The sequence below is a fragment of the Phyllostomus discolor genome, chromosome 4 (assembly GCF_004126475.2).
Source record: "Phyllostomus discolor isolate MPI-MPIP mPhyDis1 chromosome 4, mPhyDis1.pri.v3, whole genome shotgun sequence".
NCBI lineage: Eukaryota > Metazoa > Chordata > Mammalia > Chiroptera > Phyllostomidae > Phyllostomus > Phyllostomus discolor.
In genome coordinates, this window is record NC_040906.2 from 146,454,468 (window position 1) to 146,470,827 (window position 16,360).

A 16,360-nucleotide genomic window follows, 5' to 3' on the forward strand; every position below is an offset into this window, starting at 1 on the left:
GATATAAAAATAAACACATGAACTTTATATTTGCATTAAAAAATCATTTCATCACTTCATAGTTCTATCTTGTAGGTGATTTTCTCCCCTCTTTATTAGTTAGCAATACTGGATTTGAAGAAATATTTTATGAACAAGATTCAAATACTGACTTGGATCAATGTCCTTATTCTATCTATTCTCCAGAATCAATGTTAGCCTCAAAGGATTTGTCTTAAAGTGTCACCTTTGTGAACTTTCAAAGAATTGTTACAGGTTGTAAAGGTAGTCTTCAAAAAGGAATTCCGAAAGTACTGTGAAAGTTAGCACTGGTCACTGTAGAGTCCCAGGGTATTATTACTTGGAAAGAGATAACACTCATTTGGATTCTAACTTAGTTTAAAAAAAAAAAAATCACACCACTTTTTTTAGTGAGACCTCAAAATCAAACTGAAAAAGGACTTTGAACGTATAGCTATATAAAAACTTTGAAAAATGCTATCCATTCTTATGCCACTCAATAACAGAAATCTATGTATAATATTAAAGAAAAATCTGAGAACTACATGTTTAGAAATAGCTGACAGTACAAACAGCTGATGGTAAATTACAAATCTGGTCTCTCTGGCCCAATCGTCTGGGCCACTATCAAAATCTGAACACTAACCATCTTCTATAACTAGAACTCACCTACTAATAATGTGTCTTGAAGTTTTATATATTTATAATTCCATAATAATAATATTTCTTGGGGGAGTACGTTTGTCTAATACTAATACAAATACCAAAGTATCATTTTCCCTGCTTTGTTAATAAGCTCTTTCTTCCCACATGAACTAAACCATCACATGTTCCAGGGGTATGGAAGGTGTTTTAAGCCCAAACTGTCTCTATTGGCACCTGTACATACATTAACTTGCATGTGAATGCCCCCCTTAAATTAGTTCAATAATTAGTTGAAGTTATTTAATCCAACATACTAAAATTAGAATTCTATTGCAGAATTCCTACTACATTCTGAACAATTCTTAGGAACAAAACATGATGTGGTTCTAAGAATTGTTTTAACTTTCTTTTCTATTAAACCACTTTTAAATGACTCTGACTTTTTAAAATATTTTTTATTGTTTAAGTAGAGTTGTCTCTGACATTTTCTTGAATTAACAAAGTCACTCAAATTCCAGTCTAAACTTTCAAGAATGCAACTCTGTCTCTGCCAAATTGACGATTTCAAAATCTGACTAACAAATCTATGTCTGTGGCAGAAGGAGGATTTTCAGTAGTTTACTGAGTTGACTACTGCAGAAGTGTGTGGGAGTATGATAACTTATCATTTGTAAAATATAATTTTATTCTGGTACCACTGAGAAACATAAGCTATGACAAGTACTTTCTGTGCCTAAAACAATAGTTACTGAAAAGAACACTTAAAATGAAGTTAACATTCTAATTCCCTTAAGATCTAAATACCTGGATGTAAGTACTGCCTCTTCACTTACAAATTGAGTCTTTTGGGTCAAACTCTCAGTCTTTCTACTATCCTTCAGAGAACTCCTTTTGTAATTCTGAATCAATAAAAAAAATTAAGGAAATAAACTCACCAGAGGCCAGATGAACAGTGCAGGCCATCTACTACTATGCAAAACATTGAGGTGTTGAAAAAGCTATTCTGTCACAAATCTGATCAATGAAAGTGAGGACGTAAAAATCTGGTCAATCTGCTCCCAGTGAGACTCACATGGAGAGCAGGTGCAGCCCCTCCAATAAGGCCTCAGAATGGAACCACGACTGTCCGTGAGGCAAGCGTACATGGCAAGCTACGTGAATGCTGCGTGGCCCTGACAGGCACGCTTTGGTCATCTGTTTTTTACAGATGTGTGAGAACATAAATAACCTCTGAAACAGATAATTACAGTTCATATTTTTAAGAGTATTAGAATTCCATGCTCACTTCTGAACAACAGGAGGCTGATTTAAAAAAAGGTCAGGAGATACACTGAGTCAATTTCACATGTATTTTTCTCTTTATATCTACACACAGATACTGCATGTATGTGATACACATCACCATTGATAATCCACTGGAGAATATTTGGGGAACAGGAGCACAGATATATGACACTTGATAACCTTTTATAAAAAGCAATAGTATCAACACCCTCACTCAAACAGCCTAACCAACCAATAGAAACGTTGCATTCTTGTTTTATTTTTCACACTCCATTAGGTTTTATATTGAGTTATGAAACTGCCAAAGGTGGAGCATTCTTTAGAAAGGAGAAAAATAAAGAAAGTGACTGGGAAATCTAAGTACTGAATAATAAATGACAAAATCTATCAAGTTCCCTAGATAAACAATAAGTTACTATAAGAGTTTCATGTCAAGCTAAGATTTTTTTCTGTGCCTTGCTTTCTTTAAAATCACTTTTAATGACACATGATTTATGTACAATGAAAAGCATCATTTTAGGTGCACGATTTAATGAATTTCAGTAAATGCGTACTTGCGCAACCACCTCTATAAGCAAAACACAGAACATTGTTGTCAACATCCAAAAAACTCTTTTGTAGCCCAATCCCCAGCCTAACACTGGCCCACAGACAACCACTAATCTACTTTCTATCACTACAGAATACATTACTCTTTTCTTGACTTTCAAATAAATGGAATAATATAAATTAAATCTTTTTGTACTGGGCCTCTATTGTCTGGATGAGTTTTTGAAATTCATTCATGTTGCATAAATCATTAATTCTTTTTTATTGCTGAACAGTAGCCCTTTACATTGCTACACCACAATTTGGGTGCATTATGACAAACAAACATTTGGGCTGATTCCAGTCTGAGGATATTACAAATAAAGCTGCTATGAATGTTTTTAAGTTCGCATTTCTCAGCTTCTGGTCAAGATCACGGCATAGGTAAATGTGGTACTCACATCCTTGCACAATCACATCAAAACATTGATGTGATTGTGCAAAACTAAACATTGACTGAAATCTACCTGAACGGAAGTTCTACAACTAAGGATATAAAGAATAAGCCAAAATGAGATTGGTAGGAGGAATGGAGACAAGGAGCAGGCTGGTCCTACAGGGCAGATGAAAATTGAGAGGGATATCTCAGCTACAGAGGTCCCCCTGAGTAGTTAGGAGTCCTAGCCCCACACCAAACCCCCTGGCCCAGGGTTCCAGTGCTGGGAGGACAAGTCCCCATGGCTTCTGGCTGTAAAAACTAGCAGGGATTATGGCTCAGTGAGACAGAGGGCTTCAGGAGTCCCAGGAATTTACTGGGACTCATTCCTTCTGGCTTCAGCACTGGGGCAGCAGCTCAAAAGATACCAGGGAAATACAGGGAGGCACTGAAGTGTCTGGCATCAGAGCATGAGCTGGAGGGGCAGACTGCTGCCAGACAGAAGTGCTAGAAGAGGCCACAGTTCCTTTTCTGGGCCCTTTCCCTCAAGAGCCAGGAGGCGGGTGCCATGTCTGTGTCTCATCAACCTGGTGAACACTGTTCTCATCAATAACTTTTTTTATATCTACTGCATGGTAAAAAGTTAATATTTTAGATATACAGAATTATGAAAATGAATTTTACATGTCTTTTTTTTAACTTTTAGAATTGTGGCTATTAGACCTATACAAATAGGGAAAATGATTTTTGGCAGAGATTCAAAAGCACTTCCCTGAGACCCTGGACCACCAATGTGTGGGCCCACCCAAGCTGTTTCCAGTGGCTTTTAATACAAATGGCCTGTCTTGCCTCATGGCTCAGACCTTCTTAAAATCTCTCAAACAAACAACATCTGTCCTTGGCATACCCCATATCTCTCACTAAGTGGCTCCAAAACTGGTACTAGCAGCAACGAGCCTTACTTCATAGCTTGTCTTCTCCTGGGTACCTCCAAGCCCAGAAAAGGCAGCAACTATCTGAGGATCACTTTGTAGCTCATTTGATGGCCCCAGGCAGAACACAAGTGGTGGCTGACCTTGGCATGCAACTCCTGGGAGGCCCCAGAACCAAAACATCCAGTTAACAGCTTCAGAATGAGTAGTGCCTCAGCGCCTCCACAAGTGATACACTCAAAGGATGGACTCAGCAGGCACCAGAGCCCCACTGAAGTAAGTTCTTCTCTGTGGGGTGGAACCCTGCATAGCTGATCCTCCACGGTGGTCTCAGCCAGTCCTTGTAGTCAGTCAGTCTGGGGGTAAATCCCTCCCATTGAGGTGTCAACAAGTAATCAAGGCTCAACTACAACAGGAGGATGTACATAGCCTATATGAGGGAGCATACCTGGAGTTCCCAGCTCAGGTAAATGGGGAGGATGTGTCACTGGACCATCCAGGACACCTACTACATTAGGCCAATCTACCAAGCCCAGGAGATGTAGCAGCCCTACCTAGTACATAGAAGCAAACACAGGGAGGCTGCCAAAATGATGAGACAAAGAAACATCCCAAAAGAAAGAACAAAACAAAAGTCCAGAAGAAGAACTAAATAAAATGGAGACAAGCAATCTACTAGAGGCAAAGTTCAAAACACTGGTCATAAGGATGCTCACTGAACTTAGGGGAAGAGCAGGTAAACTTAGAACTTCAACAGCATAAAAAAGGACATAGAAACCATAAAAAAGAACAAGTTAGAAATGAAGGATACAATAACTGAAATGAATAATTTACAGGGAATCAACAGTAGAGAGGATGAAGTAAAAAGTGGAAACAGTGATTTCGAATATAAGGAATCAAAAAACACCCAATCAAAATAGCAAATAGAAAAAAAAAAAAAACAAAAAAATGAGAATGGTGAAAGAAGCCTTTGGGATAACTTCAAGTATATCAACATTTGCATCACAGGGGTACTGTTAGGAGAAAAGAGAGAGCAAGAAATTGAAAACCTATCTGAAAAAATGACAAAAAAAAAACTTCCCTAACCTGGTGGAAGAAATGGACCTACAAGTCCAAGAAGTGCAGAGAATCCCAAACAAAAGGAACCCAAAGGGGCCCACACCAAGTCACAGAGTAATTAAAATGCAAAATTTTGCAGACAAAGAAAGAATCTTAACATCAACAAAAGAAAAGCAGTTAGTTCCCTAAAAGGTAGCTCCCATAAGATTGTCAGATGATTTCTCAACAGAAACTTTGCAGGCTAGAAGGGACTGGCAAAAATATTCAAAGTGGTAAGCAAGGATCTATAACCAAGATTACCCATCAAAGCTGTAATTTAGAATCAAAAGACATATAAAGAGCTTCCCAGACAAGAAAAAGCTAGAGGAGTTCATCACCATCAAACAAGAATTATATGAAATGAACAATAAAATGGCAAAAAATACATATCTATCAACAGTTGAATCTAAAAGACATAATAAACAAACAAGTAGAACAGAAACAGAATCACAGATACAGAGAACATTTTCATGGTTGCCAGAAGGGAGAAGGGTTGGGGAATTCAGTGAAAAAGATAAAGGGATTAAGAAGTACAAATGGGTAGCAACAGAATAGTCATGAGAATGTAAAATAGAGCATAAAAATATAATCAATAATATATATGGTGTCAGAGAGGTTCAAGATTTATCAGGATATCACTTAGTAAGGTATATAATATCTAATCACTGGGGTGCACACTTGAAACTAATATGATATTGTATGTCAACTGCAATTAAAAACTAAAAAAGATTTTTAAAAGTTTGCATTTCTCTTTTGAAAATACCAATGAATGAAATTGCTTGGTAATATGGTAGATATGTAAAGAATACAACTGCCAGTTTCCATTGTGGGTTCTGCCATTTTACATGGCCACCGACAATGTATGAGTTTCAGTTGCTCCAAAAACTTATAACACTTGGTATCATCAGCCTTAAATTTAAGTCATCTAATGGTATGTAATGGCATCTCACTGTGAATTTAATTTGCATTTCCCTCATGACTAATGAGCGTACGTGTACTTAATGATCCTTGTGTTGTTTCAAATCTTTGCTAATTTTAAAAATTGGGTTCTTTGTCTTATTATTGAGTTTTAAGAATTTTTTAAATATATTCTGGATAAAAGTAATTTATCAGGTATATGATTCTGACTATTTTCCTCAATCTGTGGCTTACCTTGTCATTTTCTTAGCAGCATCTTTTGAAGAGCATTATTTTTAATTTTACTAAAGTCTAATTTAACATTTTTTTCTTTTATGACTTGTGCTTTCCGTAAGAAATATTTGCCAAACACAAAGGCACAAAGGTTTTTCTTTTATATTTGCTTTTAAAGTGATAAAATTTTAGCTTTATGATCCATTTTGAGTGATTTGTGTGGGGTTTAGATAATGGGTTGAGGTTCATGCTTTCCTTATGGATATCTAATTTTTCAAAGACTGTTTCTTAAAAGAACTATCCTCTTCCTGCTGAATCACCCTGATACTTCATCTAGGCTCAGTTAACCGTATGCACATTGGTCTGCTTCTGGACTTTCTATTCTTTTCCATTGATCTATGATGTTTATTGTTTTATTGCCTTATACCATTATCATACTATATTAATTTACTGTAGTTTCTTAAGTTTTAGATTTAAGGAGTGTAAGTCCTCCAACTTCATTCTTCTTTTTCAAAATTGTTTTAGCTATTCCATTCTCTAAGTCCTCTACATTTCCTTATACATTTTGAGCATCTTGTTAATTTCTACAAAAGACTGCCAGGTTAAAATTTTTTTAATTATTTACATTTTTGTGTTATAAAAATTTTAATAGCTCCAGCTAGTGTGGCTCTGTGGACTGAGCACCAGCCTGTGAACCAAAGGGTCGCCAGTTTGATTACCAGTCAGGGCACATGCCTGGGTTGTGGGCTGAAAGGCAACCCATCAATATTTCTCTCACACATTGATGTTTCTCTACCTCTCTTTTTCCCTTCTACTCTCTCTAAAAATAAATATTTTAAAATTTTTAATAAAGGATTTCAATGTAATGATATTGAACTTCCTTGAATGTATTACATTACTTGGAACTGTATATAAATAGGATGTCTGCATGTAAATATAAGTTTTAGACATGTACCTATGATTTCACCACTAAATACATACATACATATTTTGACAAAATATTTTAACCATAGAGAAAATCTTTAGAAATATTAACATCCATGTGCTCCCTATACAATTTTATATGTTAACATTAGACCATATTTATTTCAGGCCATAAAAAAGGTAATACATAATTGAAACTCCCTCTGCCCCTTCTGAGTCCCACCTCCCCCAGGTAACCACTCTCCTAAGTTTGCTCTTTATCATTCCCATGCACGCTATACATTTACTACAAATGTCTAACATCCAAAAGCAAATATGATATTGTTTTTAAACTTTACATACATGGATAACTGCATATTGAATCTGATGAGTGTTCAATGCTATCTGATTCTTGTGACATGACAGTGTGCTGCCATTATTAAGAGCTCAGCCTAAATGTCTCCTTTTACCATTTTTTCCTCAATTCTATGATTATTAGAAATATTCCTGTGGACATATGAAACACTAATTCCTTCAATTTTTATGTACTATACAATATTGCATGGTATGTCTAGACCACAATCTATCAATTTCCAGTTGATAGATATTTAGATTGCTTCCAATTCTTCATTATTACAATGTTGCTGTGAAAATTTCTGTACATGTCTCCTTATGAACAAGTTTCTCCATGGTGCAAGTGCTGTGCAGTAGGTTATGATAATCTAAACTATATTGCCAAAGTATTTTATGAAGCTGCACTCCTGGAGGTAGTGTACATATTCATCCACAGTTTCACAAGCATTTGGCTCCATTAAATTTAAACATTTTTGTCAATCTGGTATCTGCAAAATGGCAGTATGATGCTGGGCAGCTGTGAAAAGGTGCTGCTGGAATTGCCCTTTTTCACAAAACAATAACTTGCCTAGGAGTGCAGTTAGATAACTGCCTCCAGCTTCAGAGTCTTAAGATCTGCTCCAGCATTCCATCCAAAACCATGCTCTCCCAGGACTCGCCAGTCAATTTCTCAGCATAGCAGTAGTACTGAGGCCTGGTCGTTTCGACTCAGTGCAGAACTCATCTAACAAGCCCTCTTTGCACCGGAGCTCCCCAGGAGGGTTGGCGGAGGGTTGATGGGAGGGTCAGATGTATATTATAGCCTGAGGCCCTCTCTGCCCAATTCTGCTTCCCAGATGTGCATTACAGTCTGCAGGTTTTCCGTTCCCAACACTTTCCCCTCCCTGTTTATGTTTCACAGGCATCACTCTCAATACACTTTTCACCCTTCAACTCCACTTCAAACTGATGTGACTAAGTAGGTTACAGCTCAAGCCCCTGCTGAATCCAGCTGCTTGAATTTGTATCCCAGCTCTTCTTACTACTTCTGGATGTTGGGCAGGTGATTTAATTCCCCTAAACCTCAGTTTCTTCATCTTTGAAATGGGAATAAGAATAGTACTGACTTCACAGGTGTGAGGAATTAAAATAATATAAGCTCTTGGAAAAACCTCTGGCACATAACAAGCACTCAATAAATCCTAGTCTTGTTTGCCCAGCGTGATTTCCTTATTTATCACCAGAGTTGTGATTAAGCTCAAGGACATATGAAACCATGACTGCATAAGCAATGACCTGTTTATTGCTCCTGTCCTTAAACATGTATTTAGTAGGTATTATAGCATGTGGGTAAATGTAGAGTGATCTCAAATAAAATCCTCACTGATAATGAATAGTTTCAGTCTGATTATCTTTGTCAATGATTAATCTACATTCTAAAACTTGTTCCTCTACCCATTTAGGTTTTGGCTTTTTTTGCTTATAATAAATTACATACACAGGTAATAAGGAATATAAACTGTAACACTGGAAAAACATTGTTGGGAGGCTTTGATTAAATGCCTTTTCTATCATAAAGTGTAGAATATATTTGGACTTCATAGTCTACAAATCTTGAGATTGTTCTATTAGTTTACTTTGGGAAAATATAAAGAATCAGTCAAACAATATCATAAAAATTTCCCAAGATACTACAGAAGTCAAGACATAGCTTGTATTCTTTTTTAAATTGACATTTTCTTCCTGAAATTATTTTCCCAGAAATACCCACCAGTTCCCCCTTTTTTCATTAATAGTTTTCTAAAATTTGGAATAATTAAATTCAGAAATGAATCAATCTATGAAGAAAGCTCAAGGAAGAAGCTTAGAAACTAATGCATCCTTCTTGCATTCTTATTTTCAGAGATCACGTTCATGAGAATATGGAAGAGCAATTCATGTTTTTAGTGTTTAAGAATGACCCAGTCAATCTTTGGAGTAATATGATACTATTCACTATCTCCAGTTTTAAAACTAGGAGTTTTGCCAAATATAAACTTCTGGAATAAGTATATGCCTGTAAAACTAAAAGTCTCCATTAACTTTTTGACATATATTTTCTGTCTCATTCCAAAATTCCATATTTCTCCATAGCAAGAAAAATAACTTTTGTATTGTTCCAAAACCCCATATGAAATACACGCCCAGAGGACCTCTGCAATGCATTTTTGCAAATAGATCATATATCTCATCCTTTAATCCTCCCAATGAAAAGAAAACCCAAGATAGTACATCAAAAATAGTGCCTGGATTTTCTTTAGGATTTTTGCATGTATATTCATCAGATATATTGGTCTGTAGTTTTCTTTTTATGTTTATCCATGTCAGATTTTTGTTTCAGGGTTATGTTGGCCTCATAAAAAGTATTAGGAAGTATTGCTTCTTTGTCAATTCTTTTGTCAGAGTTTGAGAACATTAGGCTGGAAATCTTCTTTGAATGTTTGGTAGAATTCACTAGTAAAACCATCTGGTCCTAGTCTTTATTTTGGGGGGAGACTTTTAATGGTTGTTTCAGTTTCCTCACTGTTTATTGGTCTATGTAGATTCTCCAATTCTTCATGATCACAATTCAGCCTAGGAAGGTTATATATTTCTACTAACATATCCATTTCTTCTAGGCTACTGAATTTGGTGGCATTTAGTCTTTCATAGTATTCTAGTGTGATTCTTTGTATACCTATGATGTCTGTGGTAACTTCTCTTTCATTTCTTTTTTTTAATTAAAGAATTTTATTTTATTTTTCATTGTTTTTCAAGTACAGTTGTCTCCATTTCTGATTTTGTTTATGTGAGTCTTTTCTCTTTTTTCCTTAGTGAATCTAGCCAAGGGCTTGTCAATTTTATTAAGTTTTTTCAAAGAACCAGCTCTTTGTTGTATTAATTTCTTATTATTTTATAAAGACTTTAGACTTTAAAAAGACTAATTTTTTAGTCTTTTTATTCTGTTTCATTCAATTTTCTTCTATATTTCATTATTTCCTTTCTTTTGTTTTAAGATTTCATTTATTTATTTTTAGAGAGGGAAGGGAGGGAGATAGAGAGAGACAGAGAAACATCAATGTGCAGTTGCTGGGGGTTATGGCCTGCAACCCAGGCATGTACCCTGGCTAGGAATCAAACCTGCGACAATTTTGTTCGCAGCCCAAGCTCAATCCACTGAGCTACGCCAGCCAGGGCTATTATTTCCTTTCTTCTGTTGACTTTGGGTTGCCTTTGTTCTTCATTTTCTAGTTTATTTAAGATGTAATGTTAAGTTGTTTACTTGGGATTTCTCTTGTTTCTTAATATGGGCTTGCAATGATATAAAATTCCCTCTTATTACTGCTTTTGTTGCAACCCAGAAGTTTTGACATGCCATACTGTCATTCTTATTTGTCTCCATGTGTCTTTTGATCTCACCTTTTATTTCTTATTTGACCCAGTCATTCTTTAGTAGTATGTTGTTTAATCTTCACATATTTGTGGATTTCTTTACATTCTTTTGCAGCTGATTTCTAATTTCAAAGCACTGTGGTCAGAAAATATACTTGATCTAATTTATATTCTTGAATTTGTTGAGATATATTCAACAGAGGACTGGATAAAGCGGATATGGTACGTACATACTGTGGAATACTACTCAGTCATAAGAAAAGATGAAATACTGCCATTTGAGACAACATGGATGAATATTGACAATATTTTGACAATATTTTGCTAAAAGAAATAAGTCAGTCACAGAAAGCTAAGAGCCATATGACCTCACTCATATATGGGATACAAAACTGAAACAGTATGTTGGTTACCAGAGGATACTAAAGGGGAGTAAAGGGCAAAGGGGGTAGTAAAGGGCAAAGGGGGCCAAATATACGGTGAGAGACTTGGGTGGTGGGCACACAATACAACATACAGATGATGCATCATAGAAATGCACACTTAAAACCTATATGATCCTTTTGACCAATGTCACCTCAATATATTTAATTAAAAACAGCGCTAAAGTGGCAAAAAGAGAAAAAGATTTGCACTATCTGGTCAGTAAAATAAATTATCATACTTCAATTAATATGCACAAGAAATTCTTATTTGGTTTTCTAAGACATACACACTACAAATTATATTTCTTACCAGACTATATATGTTTTTTTATACTATAATATAAATTAGTACTCTTCATTTTTTTTGGATTTCCTAGTTAAACTACAGAAAACATTAGGTTTCAGATTTCTGGGTAAATGATCAAAATCCCTCTTCTTCCTAAAACCCTCCTCCAAATAAAAAAATAAAAGCTTGATCTTTATGCAAGAAAAATCTTATTTAACCACTACACTTTCCTCTGGCCAAAGTGATCCTACAGCCTATTACTGATGAGAAACATCTGAGAAAGTGGGTTTCTCAGAAACATATTAACTAGGATTTTGCAAAAATAGAAATCTTTTCCCCCAAATGGTTTTGAGAACCAACAGGCAAAACAAAATAAGACATGTCTCTTCATGCAGCGTTTGAGTCCTCAGAACTCTAACATACTATTTATTGGAAACTGATCTCTGAGAAAAGAATGCATAATATGTGAATTTATCATTGTAATTTAACTAGAAAACGCCTTTTCAAAGCCCAGAAAGAGTTGAAAAGAATACCAAAAGGGTTGCACATATAACCCTAACATAGGCTTAAAAAAGGTTTTAAGTTGTTAAATGGTTTATAATAAAAATCAAAACCTGTAACAGTTCATTATTTTTCTATACTAGTAAATAGAATAAGAATGTCATTTTTTGAAGGGAAAATTTTAAATGTCAAAACAAGATATATGTATCATTAAAGCCAAAAAACTATGTTAATTTCAAATGAAGAGAACTTTGGGGCTAAGTTAAGAAGTAAAAAATACTCTAAAAAGAGACTCACACAAAACGTTAGGGAAAGACTTTTTACTTTCTGGTAATACAAATTAAAAAGACCTCAAAAAGGAATGGGTTCATGATTCAAGGATATTCCTACCCCAAGATTATTCACTGGCATAGCTCTAACTCTTTTCAAAGCTAGACATTAAATTAAAAAATCACAAAGTCCCATTAAATTCAAAAGGGATAAATTTTTTAAAGGAAGTACGTCAAATGACATTGTACAGTTTCATTAGTGCACCAAGTTTTCCTGTCCAAGGGGTGGCTCTATCAGGTCACAGGAGGAAAGGTGTGTGGCAATTTAGTTGGGGGGGGGGGGGGGGGGGGGGGAGAATGCAGCCACCACTGGCTCCCATGGAGGCTGTAACTGTTTTTTGAAAGTTGACAATGCTTAAATCACAAGCACATGTGGAATAAAGAAGTTCCCACTCTTCTTTCTCATATGAGCTGTATTAGTCACTTTGTTTTCCCATAAGCTGATAACAATACCATTTTGTGGATTCTGTGGTTTCCAGAAAAAAAGAGTAAGGTTTATATTTTCAAACCTCCAGTTAAGAAGAAATTTTTCAATAAAAGAGAATACAGATTCACAGAGATGCTGATTCTAAGCAAAACTTCAACTATGGGGCATTCCAAATTCTCCACATAAAGCAATGTAGAGACAGTAGGGGATATATAAGAGGTTATAACTTCAAGTAAAACTTTTCCATTTCACAACCAGAATATAAGACAGTAAAGACAACATTTTAAAATGTGGATACCATGAAACCAACTGACCAGATACATGTAAGGACCCTAGAACTACCAAACATAAAGTGTCCTTGACAACACAACACCAAGTAAATAAACAAATCCACAAAATCTCCTTTCAAACAACGGCACAGAAATATCTTATCTTAACAATGTCATAAATCCTAACACACAAAGTAAAGGACATTTTCCTGAAACATAATATGCTACCTTAAACTTTACATTGCTATGTGTTAAATATTAAAATTTCAAATGCTAAAGAAGATAACTTGTGTATAAGACATTTTGATTGTATCAAAGCACAGTACTCTAGGCCTTAAAATGGAAGTATATGACAAGACTTTTAAAAACCATCTGAAGCAGGAGAAATTGAAATAAGGGGTATCAGAATGAAAGTAGGAGAAACTTACATGGTATGCTTTCAAATATGTCTATGGTTCTGTATCAGGGAAGCTGTGCTTTGCTCCTTTCACAGGGAATTGGGAAGGCGATGCTGTCACCTCCTCACTCTAACCAGCTCCCTAAATCCAGGGATTAGGTTCACTCAGCTGAAGCCAAGATGAGCTTGCCACTGAAACTAAGGATATATTTACCATGCACTTATAGAATTGGTTTCTATGGACAGATTTAGCATGTGTATATTTAGCATATCTATAGGCAAATAATTGTATACATCTATAGAATTTATACTGATATTTATATATCTGTTTATAGAATTAACATTTATATGTAGGCTAATTCTGTGAAAACAACTAGCCTCTCAGAATAAAAGCAAAAGATAAGTTATAAAAGTATTATATTAGTTTCCAAAATAAGAATTTCAAACTATCTCTTTTAAGAAGATATGGGGTTTAATACTCCTATGAGTACATCTTTTATAAAACCACAAAACCACTGTTAAATATAAACAATGACTAAATATGTTATAGGAATGCTATATTTTTCTAGCTTCGATTCACAGTAACCTTGGTGTAAAGACTCTTCCCCAAGTTTTCCACTGTTACCAATTTTTAACAAAATTCTTTAAAGGTTATAAATCAATCAATTATCTCAACTCAAAACTTGTATTTTCAACAAAAATACTCAAAGTTAAGGATTTTGATTGGATTCTATGATCAAAAACAACATTCCATGATTGAAAAGAAGTTTTTTTCTTCTATGATGAAACATTTTTTGGAATGTATAATAAAAAGTTAAAGGTTGATTTCCGCCCTGGCTGGCGTAGCTCAGTGGATTGAGCATGGGCTGTGAACCACAGGGTGGCCAGTTCGATTCCCAGTCAGGGCACATGCCTGGGTTGCAGGCCACAGCCCTCAGCAACTGCACATTGATATCTCTATTGCTCTCTCCCTCTCTCTCTCTCTCTCTCCCTTCCCTCTCTAAAAATAAATAAACAAAATCTTTAAAAAAAAAAAAAAGGTTGATTTCCCTTATCCTCAATTATACGAATAGATTCAGATGACTGATTTTACAGCGCCAGATCAGGTAAACTCACTACCATTTCTGAAAGATGATTGTATGTCTGCTGATAAGAATCTACTTTATGTTATGTGTTATAAAAGTTTTATGTTACCATCTCTGCTGCTTTAATTAAGGCTTACTCTACCAAGGCTTTTTATCTGTGCTGAGATGTGTGCCCTAGGGACCTTACTTGGTTAAGTACCTGTTAACCCTTTCATGTCAAGTATCCTATTTTTATAAAGAAAAGTGAGTTTTCAGTGCAAATTTTAGTCCTTACTTATTAACTCACTACTCAGTTTGGTCCCATTAGTTTCCTCTTTCCTGAAACCCTCACCTGCCAGGCTCCCTGCCCCTGCTGCACTGGCTCCCAAACACGGGTGCTTCCCAGTGCTCTGCGAACACTGAGATACAGAGCAAAAGATAAAATTACTTCATCTTTACTACCTGAGTTTTAAAATTTCTCTTATGATATTAATGTGTTCTAGTCTATGCTTAATTTAAAAAGAAGAGATGGAAAGTGCGTATGTATTAACTGCAAAAAGTGCTATGACTAATAACAAACTGCACCAGGAAAGAGACTAATAACTCAAATGCCATATAGTTCTCTGGCTCTATGATAAACTTAAGAAAATAAAGATTTTTAGAATGAAATACAGCACATTAAACATTAAGACACAGATTATCTGTTTTGAAATAAAATGAATGCGACCTCAGGAGACACTTAAAAGATGAATGATACTTTGAAATACACCCAGAGTCTTCGATTGTCCTTTAACAAGGGGGGGAATGGCTGTGGGGGTGAGGGGATAGGGTAGGGGGGAGCAATAGGGGAAAAGGCGGGACAACTGTAACTGAACAATAAAAAATACAAAATATATAAAAATAAAAAGGCCCTTAGAGCCTTCAACCTGCAGCAAATATAATAACCAACTCCAGCTCCCTCTAACCTTCAAAATGGAGGAAGGGAAATACTTACCTTACATTCACACAAAGAATGAGACCTAAACATAGAACATGCTTCCATTGCCCCCACATTTTATTACCATCTCAACAGGGCTCCAGTAAAGTAACAGGAGAGTGCAGTTGAAAGAATTGCAAGCCTCAAGCTCTATTTAATGTATCCATGAGAAAATCCAAAGACAACAGAGGAGACAGAAACAACAGTGAAGAAAGTTTATCTTCTAACACTTCAGCCACAGCAAACAGTGAACACAGTGTAACTGCTAGACAGATAAACCAAACCCTCACTCTCAAGGCCTTAGTTCCTTTTATTCTACACATCATGTCCAGCTTTTAACAAAGAGTTACAAAGAAGTCAAAAGGTAGAAAATATAATCTGAAAAGTCAAAGCAAGCATCAGAACTAGGTTCAGATATGACAGCAATTTTGGAATAATCAGGCCAGGAATTTAAAGTAACTATGATTAATATGCTGAGGGGCCTAAGAACATAGGAGTAACCTAAACAGAAAGGTTGGAAACTCTAAGAAAGAACTGAAAAGAAATGTTAGAAATCAAAATCATAGTAATATAAATGAAGATTGCACTTGATAGGCTCATTAGTACACAAGACCCGGAGAAGAAAAAATAGTGAACTTGAAGAAATGTCAGTAGGAACTTCCAAAACTGAAAAACAAGGAAAAAAAAAAAACAGAATAGTCAAGAACTGTGGAGCAATTATAAAAAGTATAATATGCCATTTTATGGATATAACAGGGGAGGAAATACTTGAGGTAATAATACATAAGAATTTTTACAAAATTAATGACAGACACCAAAACACATATCCAGGTAACTAAAAAACACCAAGCTGGACAAATACCCCCCAAAAATCTATAATGAAGCATATCACAATCAAAATACAGAATATCAAAGACAACAAGAAAACTTTGAAAGAAGCCAGAGGAAAAAAGAACACCTCATCTAGAGAGGGAAAAATTAAGGA

General features: G+C 35.4%; 1 protein-coding gene and 1 long non-coding RNA gene across 2 annotated transcripts in view; one reads left to right on the plus strand and one right to left on the minus strand.

The window, feature by feature from the left end:
- ME1 (malic enzyme 1) overlaps positions 1–16,360 on the minus strand; it is a 172,623-nt gene that overhangs the window by 56,605 nt on the left and 99,658 nt on the right. The window lies entirely within an intron of this gene.
- On the plus strand, positions 11,275–15,997 carry LOC118500259. The gene is made up of 2 exons (XR_004902813.1): positions 11,275–14,155; positions 14,376–15,997. It is a non-coding gene; the product is annotated as an uncharacterized LOC118500259 (long non-coding RNA).